General features: G+C 45.5%; 1 long non-coding RNA gene across 1 annotated transcript; it reads right to left on the bottom strand.

The window, feature by feature from the left end:
* Positions 1 to 8,689: 8,689 nt before the first annotated feature.
* Positions 8,690 to 9,686, bottom strand: LOC140699916 (uncharacterized). Its single transcript, XR_012078154.1, has 2 exons — positions 9,584 to 9,686; positions 8,690 to 9,285 (listed from the first exon to the last, which is right to left on the bottom strand). It is a non-coding gene; the product is annotated as an uncharacterized lncRNA (long non-coding RNA).
* Positions 9,687 to 12,842: the final 3,156 nt, after the last annotated feature.

Genomic DNA, 12,842 nt, shown 5'->3' with positions numbered 1-12,842 from the left:
TACGGGACTTGCCAAGGTCACATAGCTAGCGGCTGGCTGGCGCCAAGATTTCTGAGTCAGATCTGACCAGCTCCAAGGCCCAATCTCGATACCTTTGCTTCCCAAATGTGTGCTGTTAAATTGCTCGTTTCTTTCTTTGACTTTCCTCTGATACCGATTTTCCTGGGTCTGCTCATTGAGGTTCACACAGTGTACTCTGAATTCAGCCAGGGCCACTTAATTTTAACAGAGGAAACAGAACTCAGGCCATTCAGCTCAGGGAGCTTCAGGCCTGCCTCGCTGGCTATTAGGGTATGTAAATATCTGCATAATTCTTCTGCAAACGTATGTCTATGCACTGCTCATTATTAAAGAGCACGTGCAAAAGGCATCACCTGTTGGGCTCTTTGGGCTCAAAGTTAAAGAAAAAACTGCTGGTGGATGTTAAAATTCTTGAGGTCACGTATCACATTTTGGGGAAGAACTTAGCACTCAACATCTTCACCTCATGCCTTGCACAGGCCTGAAACTGGAACTAGTGTATGAGTTTACACTGGAACATGTTTCTATTAAAAACAGTTGTCTGCGCTAAGTCAGTTAGGGCAAGGTGACCAGGAGGCGGATACACTGCGTGGGTCTGGAGCAGTGGGAAGGAGGCACTGAGTGGTTGCGTGTATGGGGGTCATTTTAAGGCGTACTGGATTGCTACCAAATGGTCTTGGCCAGGTTTCAGGACTGCAGATATTCAGCACTCAAGTCTAGTTCCCCTCTTACCTTGGGCATATTGCTAAGTTCTCCAGGAATAAAATTCTGTCCATGGGCATGAGCTGGTGCTGAGTCCTTTCCAACTCTGAGACAGGAGTTAAGACAACTGGCTGCGAAGTAGTGCAGCCCAGGTCAAAATTCTGACTCAGTCAGCAGGCGGCTGTGTGACTTGGGGCAAGTGGCTCAGCCTTCCTGAGCCTCATTCTCCTCAGCATTGAAATAAGATGCTGTTATTTCCATCACAGGATTGTCTTGGGGCTAAATCTCCCCTGTAAAGCCTTTATCTTGGTGCTTGGTGCACAGAAGGTGTACAGTGAATGTGAGCTATCAGACCGGACTTTCATCCTGTCCCCTCACTGAGGTTTTAACACATCCAGTAAAGGAAAGATTCAGCACTGGGTACTGGGTACTGGGTTTGGCACAGACACGAAAGAGCCTTGCCCTTGGGAGCTGAGAGTTTACATTCAGGATTTAAATATTCAGACTCACAAGCCCTTGAGCAAGAGACTTTATCTGTGTCTGAGCTTCCACGTGTGGAATGGGAGAGTGGGCAGGAGGGAACCTTCCAGCCTAATGTGTCTATGAGCCTGGATGTTGGCTGGAACTCAATTACAGACAGAAGGAAAGAATGATTAGTCACTACCCTGGCAAACAGGGGAAAGTGATCATGTCCTTTTATTAATAGACCAGGCTACGCAAGCCATAAAAATAGGGTAGCTTGGAAATTTAAGTTCTTTGAGTTTTGGGGTTTTGTTGCATTGAATGGAATATGAAAAGAGAATTGTGTTATGTGTGGACTTCGTGTAATGATCTCCTATCTCATGCTGCAAATCGATTACTTATTAGCTTTCATTGCCAAGGAAAGGAAAATATATTACCATTCATTTTAGCCTTTTCCTTATCGATTTTGAGAGTCCAGTACCAGTTCTTTAAGAAAAAAGATTGCATTCAGTCTTACATTACAAAAGACCTGTACCACATTATAAAACACTAACAGAGGGAAAAAAGCAGAAATAAAATAAGCTTCTCATACTCCTCAGCCACCGTAAGTGTTTAAACATTCTGCTTCCATCTTTCTTCTGCATATTTTACACTGAGTATTGCATTTTTCACTAAACACCATATAATGAGCAATTACCATGTTACTGCATAGAGCTCATAATAATTTTTAATTGGAAAATAATATCCCAAAAGGCATATCCCGGTTTATTTTCCCATCCCCCAATTCTTGTCAGAAGGTAGCAGAGGGGGAACACGGGATTTGGTGCCACATTTCTTAGCAGTGTGACCTTGATCGAGCCAGCCATTTAATCTCTTCCGGCTTCAGTGTCCTCAGCTACAAAAACACGGGCTGTCCTGGTACCACTCTCGTCGGGCTATTGTGAGGACTAAATGCAATCGTGTCTGCAGAAGGCTCACTGCTCTCTGGAACGTGGCAGGGTTGACTGATGCCAGTGGTTGCTGCGACTTTGTGGCCTACATTCCAATCCGATGAATGATCTGATTCTTATAAACATCCCACAAGAAAATGCACATAAAATATCAAGCCATGTCACTCCAGCACTCTGGGCCCGGTTCCTCATTTGCAAAGTGAGATGGTCAGACTATAAAGTGTGACCTCGAAGGCCCCTTCTGCCATGGTCCTCAGTCATTGCTAAAAGCAGCTGTAACCACGGCAGGGAAGTGACCTTGTGGAAACTTTCAGCCTTCTTCACAGAGAAAGAGTCCTGCGAAGGCCTGAGGGTTTGCGTACATCAGTTTCTCTTTTTCTCCCAGATAAACATTTGACATTTTGTTCCACTGGCTTCTTTTGAAAGGCCTCTCCTTGCTCAGTCTGTGTGCCCTTCACAGCTCCATTTTTCACATGGGTTCAGCAGCCAGTGTGCTCACCCAAGGTTTTATTTATCCATTTCACATTTCTAACATCTCTTCGCTGCCGTGATCATTTTCCTAGGTGGTCATTTAAGGAAGATAAATTGGACTGCAAATCTCAGTAGAGCAGGCATTCCTTTCAGTCAGTCCCCAGGGAATAAGGACTTTTTCTCCCCACTCTTAACACCACCTACTTGCGGTCTCCCTAAAACCTCCCAAGAAGAGTTTTTGATTAAGAAAAGAAAAATTTGACCCCAGGGTAGCTGAACAGGCCCCCTCCTTGGTACGTGTACTGTTACCCCTAACATTCAGACTTCTCAGAGTCCCCAAACCAAGTGCCAAATTGAATGTTAGCATCAGAGCAGCCCTGCAAGGAAATAGATGTTGTCCTTAGCATAGGACTGCCACCTGTCCCCTCTGACATCTTGTTCTCAGGGAACTTCCCACCACTCACCCACAGTGTCTCCCCAGTGGGCACACTATTGCATTTGGAAGGAAACAGGTTGGAGAAGCGGCCTGCCTGGTGCCCATGGGCACCCACTGGCAGGTGATACAACATGAGGTCAAGCCCATAGGCTCTGGATCCAGACTACCTGAGTTTGAATCCTTGCTTTGTTCTTACTGTGTGACCTTAGGTAAGTTATTTAACCTCTCTGTGCCTCATTTCCAAAATAAGATGCATAGAAGACTCTGATAAGATTTGAGAGAACTAAATGAGTTAAAGCATACAGAAACTGTGAAATGTACCTGGCACATGTTCAATAAGTAGCTTTTCATGGGTGACCACGGATTTTGTGCTAAATGAACGAATCTGATCATCGCTTTAAAGACAGTCTGTTGCAGTGGAGAAAGTAGTAGAAAGAAGTGGAAAGGGGTTTAGGGACAGACCTGAGTTTGGATCTCACCTCAATTTGTGTTTACCTTTCAGTACACACTGGATTTCTTGCATCTTCAGTGTCCTCATCTGTTCATTGGGAATACCTTATCCATTTTAGAGGCTGACCATGAAGACTAAACAGAATAAGGTATGTTAAGAGTTTAACACAGTGCCTGGTGTGTGTAATCGGCCTTGGATAATGCAAACTCCTGTTGCAGCCCAGCCCCATGGGGCAGGCTCTCCCACCAGATTCACTCAACTCTCACCTCCTCTTGGAGAGGCAAGCACTGTCTCAGTCGTCCGTGGTGTCTGCTTTCTTGCCGCCAGGCTAGCCTTGGCAGTTCCTGGGGCTTGGGTCAACAAAGCCTCTTTGAAAGTCTCTATTTTCCTCCAGCACTTGCTCCTGGTGGATGCCTGCCACCAACTGGGGTAGCCTATGTGCTCTGGGTCACACCGCCACTTTCCAGTGCCCGAGCTGCTTTGTTCTCTTAACCAGCCACCAAGAGCCTTCCGCGCAGGCGCACGCCCTGACTTCCGTCCTCTCCGCCGCAGCCTGGCCTCTCTCCACCACCCGGACACAAAGGGGTTCCCGTGAAGCCAGCGGGGTCCTGTTCTCTGTGCTCCTGCTCACCCCTTTGGAGGGTTGGGGCTGTGGAACAATCATTCCTGCCCCTGGTTCTTCCAGCAGTTTCTCCTCCTCCTGCTGCTTTGTTGCTTTGTCTGTTTCATCTCCCCAGCCCAGACGTGCCTACCCCATCCCACCCCCACCTCCCCGGGCGAGACGTCAAGGCCCAGCTAAAGGCCTGTCTTTCTCCCAAAGACTTCAGACCTTTCCAGGTTCCAGAGAGCTCTCGCCTCTGAATTTCCAAGAGATTTATCCTCCATATGGCTCAGTAAGCCCTTGGAAGGATTGTAAGTTTTCCTGTGTATGGTGTTTCTCCCTTCTTCTGGCTTGCAAGCTCCTTGAGGACATAGAACCTTCTCTATGAGAGGGGCTCTGTCAATACTGATATTTTAGTTGATATTCTGTGAATAACTCCTATTTGTTGAGTGAAGCCAAGGTAGGTGTGTAGCATGCATATATTTTCCTCTCTCTCTCTCTCACTGTCTTTGTCTACCATATTATTTGGTCATCACAACATCCCCATGAAGCGGCTATTGCTATGCTGATTTTGCACTTAAAGAAATTGAAGTTCAGAGATTGGGGAGGGTATAGCTCGGTGGTTGAGTGTGCGCTTAGCATGCACGAAGTCCTGGATTCAATCCCCAGTACCTTCGTTAAAATAAATACCCGCCTCAAATAAAACCTAATTACCTCCCCCTCACAAAATAAAACAAAAAATAAACAAACAAACAAAAAAAGAAATTGAAGTTCAGAGAGAGAGGAAAAAAAAAAAAAAGCTTGACCATAGCAAAATGGCTAGGAAGGAAGGAAGGCCAGGATCACAATTCAAGCACATTTCTCAGGTCTGTGCACTAACCACATAGTCTATCCACTATCTGTGTTGGATATCCCTTTCAGGCAATATATGTATCTCTGTTTGGTTGGCATTGATAAGCTATATGTATCAGCCATAGTTTCAAAACATTGTGTACATTATAAAACATGTATCACAAAAATATAAATAAAAGCTTAATATAAACCTAAGTATAGATTGTGGTCTCTAAATACCATCTCTCACTAAAAGGAACCAGCTGCTTGGGAAATGAGCTTGGAACATCTTGTCACATCAGGAAGCAAGGAAGCTATCAATTATTACTGAGGTCACATCAAAATATCTCAAGAACCAATGTGAAAGGTTCCACTGGCCAAAAAATGGGATGCTTGAACAACTGCAACAGGATAAACCATATATATATGAATATATATATGTATGTGTGTGTGTATATATATTTTATATATGTATTATATATATATATATGTATTTGTATGTTTATAATAACACTAAAAAGAAAACCTGGTGATCACTTTTGGAGAACACTAGGTGATCAACTTATTATTTTGAAAACTGGTAAAAAATAAAAAGCATTTATCCTACCTTTCTTGTAAGAATTGTGCCTTAGGGTTAGCAAATACTTAAAGAGAAGATTCTTTTTGTGGAAGTACTCCAGCTAATAAATGAAGACAGATAGATAGAATTAGGACACCTCACTTTTTAACCACAAGTGAATTGAAGAATCTGGCAATGATCATCGAAGATTGCTGATACCACAGAGACGATCAAATATTATGTTCTCCCATTAGATGTCCATAACACCATCTACAAAGTGTTCTTGCCAGAATATTTAATTTGAACCTGATGAAGCCTCTCGATTTTTCATTTACAGGAAACACAAGGGATGGAAGCACATGATAAATGATACTATGGGAACATAATCAGCAAAATCCAGCCTGGAGAAGATTAGTCAGGAAAAACAATCCAAGGTCTTCAACCAAAAATTTGAGAGAAAAAAAAAAAACCCCCAAAATCCCAACAGAATGATTGAGAGGGGGAAACCAATAGTTTAAAAGGGATGGACTTAAGGGACATATTTATACATTACAATGGACTTTGTGTGGACTTTGTTTGGATCCCAATTCAAACTAAAAATATATATATATTTATAAGACAATCGAAGAAATGTGGATGCTGATTGGATATGCAATTATTTTGAGGGATTATTGCTGATGCTTTGGGAGTAGAATGATGACATTGTGGTTGTTTTTAAAGAGGGAGGACTTGTTCTTTATAGATTTGTTTTTTAGATCTGTATATTAAAATATTTATAGCTGTAACGATTGTGTATCCAGCAGAACACCAGAGCACCAGTTATCAATTCCAGGGAGCAGAATGCTGTGCACCGGTTACCAGTCCCAGGGGAGGACTCCAAACACTTCTGCTTACCTCATCTTGGTATCAGAGTTGCCAAGAAAAATACTGGATGGAGCAATACTTTCCTTACATAGAAAAGAAACAGACTAATATCAGCTTCAATAGTGGGCGTGGTCCTCCATGGCCATTGGGTCTCTCCCGACAACCAATGCAGGGCAGGTGGCTTACATGCACCCCTCTCAAGGTGGAAAGACCCCAATCCCTCTCCCATGGACTCTGAAATACTGAAGGCTGGGGGTGTGCCTGGGGGGCCACCAATGTACACGCTCAAGCAGAACTGAGGCAGGTTCACTGAGCCTGAAACAGGGACAGCTATTCCCCTACAAAGTGGGCTCTTTATCTCTCGGTGAAGAAGTGCTGGGAGAGAGGGAGTGGTTGTCAAAAGACTGCAGGCACCAGATGGCCTTTCCAGTATGCAACGTCTGAGATTTGCTTCACATAATGTGGGAGGAGAAGCGGGCAGGGCAAGTATGGGGGTGAATAGAAAAAACTAGCCATGAATTGATCATTTTTAAAGTTGGATGCTAGCTGCATGGGGACATGGGCAGTTCATGATATTATTCTACTTTTGTATATATTTCAACTTTTAATAGCAAAAATGGCTTTGTAATGGTAACATAAAAATAAAGTTTGAACAGATACACATTACTATATATAAAGTAGATAAACACCAAGGACCTACTGTGTAACACAGGGAACTATATTCAATTTCTTATAATGAGCTGTAATGGAAAAGCATCTGAAAAATATATATGTATAACTGAATCACTTTGCTATACACCTGAAACTAACATTGTAAATCGACTACAGTTCAATAAAAAATAAGAATAAAAAAGGAACAAATTAGAAAAATAAATATGAAAAATTTTAGTTCTTTCACTTCCAGGAGATTGGGGACAGCACCCTCTGCGTGTGACACCCCACTTTGGAGACCACTGCTCTCATCCGCCATATAGCCTCACCTCTCAACCCAAGGCCCACAGGAGATATGACCATCAGAGGTCTCCTCCACCCAGGAACCAAGGGCTGCGCCCCATCTGAAGGCCTTCAGAGACAGAGACATGTCAGCCCAGCTTGCCAAATCAGTAGTACTGAAAAGTCTTGTCATTGGGAATTCCTTCATTCTGTGAGATCGAGGTGTCTTCATGACAATGGAAGGAATCTGCTTTTCAAGATCCCTTCAGAAGGAAAGATTTGCATTATTTAAAGAAAAAAAATGCAGTGTTTAAGAAAAAGAAAAAAGACAAAGTTCTCCTTCAAGAAATAACAACCCTGCCACCTTCCTCCAGGTGTGAAATAATGCCACTGGCGATGAGATTGGGGTGTTCTATCACTGTCTCAATAAACTTTCTCTTCCCTGGATAGTATTTTATAGTTACTGTTTCTACGCCCCATTGGTGCAGGCATAATTTATTATTTGTTTACATGTTCACTTGCTCTGCTAAGGTAGAAGCCCAGTGATGCATTATTACTGTGCGTGCTTGGGTGTGTGTGTGTGTGCGCGCGCGCCTGTGCTTGCACACACATTGACAGACCTCTCGAGAAGAGCTGACAGGTTCTGAGCTTTGACTTTTCATAGGACCAGTGGCCTCCCCAGGACTTTGGGCACCTCCATGGGCTCTTGGCTTAGATCAAATGTGTCCTGTGCCCCCATATTCTCTTCTCCTTCCCTGAGAAGGAGCAGAACAATCCCTCAGCAACGCTGGCTCCCTCTGACTGCTCCCCGTCCATATTCCCTCCTCTGACTTATCTCCTTGTAGGAAGATGAAATTCCTCCCATTTCTGGGCAGAACGTCAGTTTGCACAGCACTTTTCTCAAGAGAGTTGCATGAAGGAAATAAGGCAGATGTTATGATCTGCCTTTTGTCTCCATGTGAGACCCAGCAAGGTCAAGGGTGGATGCAGGTTCACACAGCAAGGCCAGCTCTGATGGGAGGGCCATGACCACCTTGCCCACTCACTGGCTCTCTGACCTGGGGCAAGTCACTGAAGGCTCAGGTTCTTCGTTATTAAAGGGTGCAGAGGATGGTACTGATTGCGCAGGGCTGTTTCTGAAACGATAGATTGTTTAAAATGCTCAGCCGAATGACTGGTGTGTCATAAATGTGCAATAAATGTTACCAATGCTAGTGGTCTTTACAAAGAATTGTGTTCTGGGACTTTGTAACAACAACAAGAAGAAAAGGGGGTTTACTACATGCTAGGTACGGTCTGAAGCCCTTTTTTGTGAATTAGCCCGTTTATTTGTCACAACAGACTTACCTAGTAGTCATTATTATTACTCTTGTACTATGGATAAGGGACACAGATTGTTAGGTTTAAGTAACCTGGTAATTTTCTTGCCTTTATTTAATTTATTTATTTAGTTTTATTGATTCCTTGCCTTTAATAAAAGAATCAGCTGGCATTTGAAGTATTTCCTCCCTTTGGCATCTTCAGCAGCATCATTTGAGATGTACAGGACTGTCCCTGCCAGTGGGGGTCTCCCAATCCCCCACCAGCGCGTGCTCAGAGGTCACCACCGCTGCTGTGTCACCTGCTTGGTAACCTCCCTGGCTGTGGAAGTGACAGTCCCAACCTTACGCCTCAGAAGTTCCTTCGGTGAGGAAACTGAGGCTCAGAGCGGGGAGTAACCCGCCCAGATCTACTTGGTGAGCTCGGAGGGTCCGGTCAGAGTTCTTACCCTCCTTTCGGTGTCCTGGATGCTGTGAGAGCGCAAAGGGCCCACCTGCCTGCAGCCCCCGGGGTTCAGGAGGCCTGGACCACCGCACCGCGCGGCTGCCGGCGTCGGAGCCGGAGGGACAACGACATTCAGTAGGGGGCACCCAAGAGCCCAGATGGCTGCCGGCTCCCCTCCCTTAGGGCCCAGCCGGCCGCGAAGGGCTTGGAATTTAATCCTCCACATTCCATTCAGGGTTCCTGTGACATAATAAAAGCCCAAGGAGGGATCTCGAGTGACTTGTCAGCAGAACCCCCGGCGGGATTTTCTATAGATAGCCAGGGCGTGTCTCGAGCTCGTCCCTCTCTGCGGGAGGAAAAGTGCTTTTCTGCCGTGCTGGGCAGCGCCGCGTGCGGCAGGTGGGGATCGGCCAGACCCCCGGGCCCGGGGGACTTTGTCCGGCAGCAGGGGACGGGGCGCGAGGGATCCCAGGCCAGGAGAGGGAATTCCAACTATGGGGTTTTGGAGAAAACTATTTAGTTATTTGCCCTTGCTGACCTCACCCCACGTTGGGACTGCGGCTGCAGTGAGATGTCCCAAATACTGAGCCTCCAGCAGCCTTTGATGCTGGCTCTGAAAAGATTCCGTGGCCTGCGCCAGGCTCGCGCTGGGGAGCGAGGCGTGTTTGGAATGCCGGTGCGCAGGGGCTGTGATTGGAGGCTTGGGGTTTCAGGGTTCCTTCATTTGCATGGCCGTGCGTCTCCACTCTCACGTCCACAACAGAGCCTTGGAATTTGAAACTCTGTTTACCTTCCAGATTCCAAACAAGCAGCATTCCCATCAATAACACCACATAGGGACCGGGATGATGGTATAGAATCCGATCGTTAATAATATATTTTTTTCAACCTGTCGGCTGGTGGAGAGGAATTCTCCGAAGCTATGCATATATTTTACATAACATAATAGCTGAGCTGCCAAGGGCTTTAATGATATAATTCCATCATGGGATTTTGGGCTGTTTGGTTTATGCTGTCATCAGAACCCCGAGACAGAATTAATTCATGTAACTGGGACGAGCCTAAGTGCTGTGTTTCCATTCCCATTGTAAGTGAACTCAACTATTTTAATTGCCCAAACATTTGGTGGGTAGGGTATGAGATGGAGAGAAGCCTGTCTGATGTATTCATTAGCTGCAGAATAAATTCCTTAGAGGCAATATACTGTTGTTAAAAATATGAACATTCAGGTCAAATTGCCTGGGTTTGAATCTTGACTTGGCCTCGAAGCTATGAAAACTTGGGTGAGCTACTGATGATCCCTGAGCCTCTATTTACTCATCCGTGATATGTGGTTGTCAGAACTGAAAGGGCGGACAAATACAATACCTCTGAAGGCCCTCGGTACAGTACCAAGCACAGTAGCTGTTGATACAGGGATGCTTTATTATTAGCTCCACAGCGAAAGCAAAACATCCCTGAAACGGTTCCCTGACACCGCGGAGGTCCAGGAATCTTAGCCACTTCCAGCCAGGAGCTTCTCTTTTTAGCCCCTGAATTCCCCAGATGCTCCACATTTGTGAATTGTATTATTCCCAGCCAGGCAGAGCAGGATGGCAGCCCCCACCCTGTCTGGAATCCCAGAGCACCTCGGAGATTCTGACCTAGCACAGCTGCCTGTTGCAAATAATTTAGGAAACATGAAACAGAACATATTGCAGTTCCACGGAAAGGTCTGCAGGGTGAACTTGATGTGTCTGTCAAGGATCTGTTTTCTCCTGCAGAAAGAAGAGAGCAGGGTTCTGCCTGGAAGAATATGGCCCTCCTACCCCACTGGGTGAGGAGCAGGACCTCCTCAAAAGCAGAAGATGGGGTCCATGTGAGACAGGATGGAAGAGGGCAGAGCACAGCCATTCAAGAAATGCTACAGCAATTAACATCAAAATGGTGAAAGATTCAACCCCCAGGAGACCCTGAGGCTCTAGATGGTGGGAGATTTAACTTCTAGCAGATCTTGAGCTTCATTATATGCTTATTGTAATACATTAACATGATGAATTACATGCCCACAGGCACCATGGCAGTCCCAAGGCTAGCCAAAAAAGGTCAAAGAGTGGGAAATGGCCAATTTCCTGGGAATCCCAGCCCCTTCCCCAGGCTACTTAGACTGGTCCTTCCACTTATTAGCATATGAAGCCACCAAGCCCATAAAAACTGGCAACAAGGCACCTGGAGGCTGCCTCTCTCCATTCAGAGACAGCCCGCACTCTGTGGAGTGTGTACCTACTTTTAATCTGAGCACCCAGCCCCCATACCTCGGGGCCTTTCTCTTGCCTTTCAATGTATCTCTCTGAATAAATCTACTTTAACTCAACTGTGGCTTGCTCTTGAATTCTTTCCTGCATGAAATGAAGGACCCACATTTGGCAGGGCACATCCCAGCAGCTCAACCGAAACCTGGGACACGGCCCTCCTCACGTCCCACATCCGATTTCCTGCGTCACAGGGAGGTCTCCTTTCCCCTAGAGTCTGTTACGATGATACTTTGTTCACGGTGTCGAGAAAGGCTTCTCAGAGTAGAGGTCGACCTTAGTTTTGTAATACAAAAATGATGACTTCAAATCTTGCCTCTGCTAGAGTTGTAGGACCTTGGGCACAGAACTTAATGTTTCTGAACCTGTTTGTTCTTAAAATCTGCAAGAGGAAGACAATGGAAAGCCCTTCCCTGGGCGGTGGGGTGGATCCAATGGCTTATTGCATGGAAAGGACCCACTACATCTTCTGACACGTGGTAGACCCCTTGTGAACCTTGTTTCCTCTTCCTAATGGCCTCGAGGGCCAAAACAGAAAGACAATGTGCACTCAGTTCTCTCCTACCCTTTTCCAAGAGTGAAGAGGGAAGAAGACCATAGAGCAGAGGGAGAATGCCACTTTAGAGAGAAAGGCACAGTGATGTGATGTCACTGGCCGGGTCCTCAGGTGGTGGTGACACAAGGAGGCTGAAATGCACTGTCCTGCAGCCCATACATGGCCAAGGCAGGACCCTTGTCTTCACAAGCAGCCCAGTTATGGATGCTTCCTGCCTTCTCTGAGGACACCAACCCAAATGCCCTGAGAAAAGGGACTTTAAGGATCTAGATATTGCTGTTAACTGTCAGCGTGAAAGGATGTTTTATCTCAATTTTTAAAAAATTTTTGCTTGAAATCTGGTCACCCTTCCCTAGCTGTGATCTCTAGAACCGGGAGTCCCAGCTCATCTTGGAGTAGAGTTTAGAGTCTGTAAATACTCCCACTCACTTTCCTTGCCAAGCAATGGCAGCAAATAATCATTAAGTCGGGGGAGAGGGTATGACGTGGCCCACAGGCTGCTGGAGGGCCCCCTGTATGATGCATGCTGAGATGTTCTTCATAACTAGAATGAACGCTACTTCCAAATAACCAAGAATTTGTGTTGGATCAATGCAATTTCAGGCCTTTTCTACTCATTCTCTGCGACTTTTTCTTAGGTACCTCTGCCTTCTCTGAAAATATTTTGTTCTCACCTATGTGAGTGAACTGGTCACAGTCATTCTTGGGAACTGCAAATGCAGTTGAATTTATTTGCAGGTCAACTCTGCACCTGCCAAGTCCCTGGAACAGATATTTGGAAAGAAAGAACCATAGCTACATATATATATGGCCTTGCTTGTTTTCACCTCCAAAGCAGGTACATGCCTGTTAAGTCTCACGTATTTCCCCCATGGCTCCTAGAATAGTTCTCTCTAGGAGTTGGCATTCTATAAATAATACAGCCTAATTTCAGGTTCCAGAAGAGACTT

This window comes from Vicugna pacos, chromosome 2, assembly GCF_048564905.1.
Source record: "Vicugna pacos chromosome 2, VicPac4, whole genome shotgun sequence".
NCBI classification, from domain to species: Eukaryota; Metazoa; Chordata; class Mammalia; order Artiodactyla; family Camelidae; genus Vicugna; species Vicugna pacos.
Note: the sequence above shows the minus strand (reverse complement) of the source record. Positions and strands in the feature narration are given on the sequence as shown.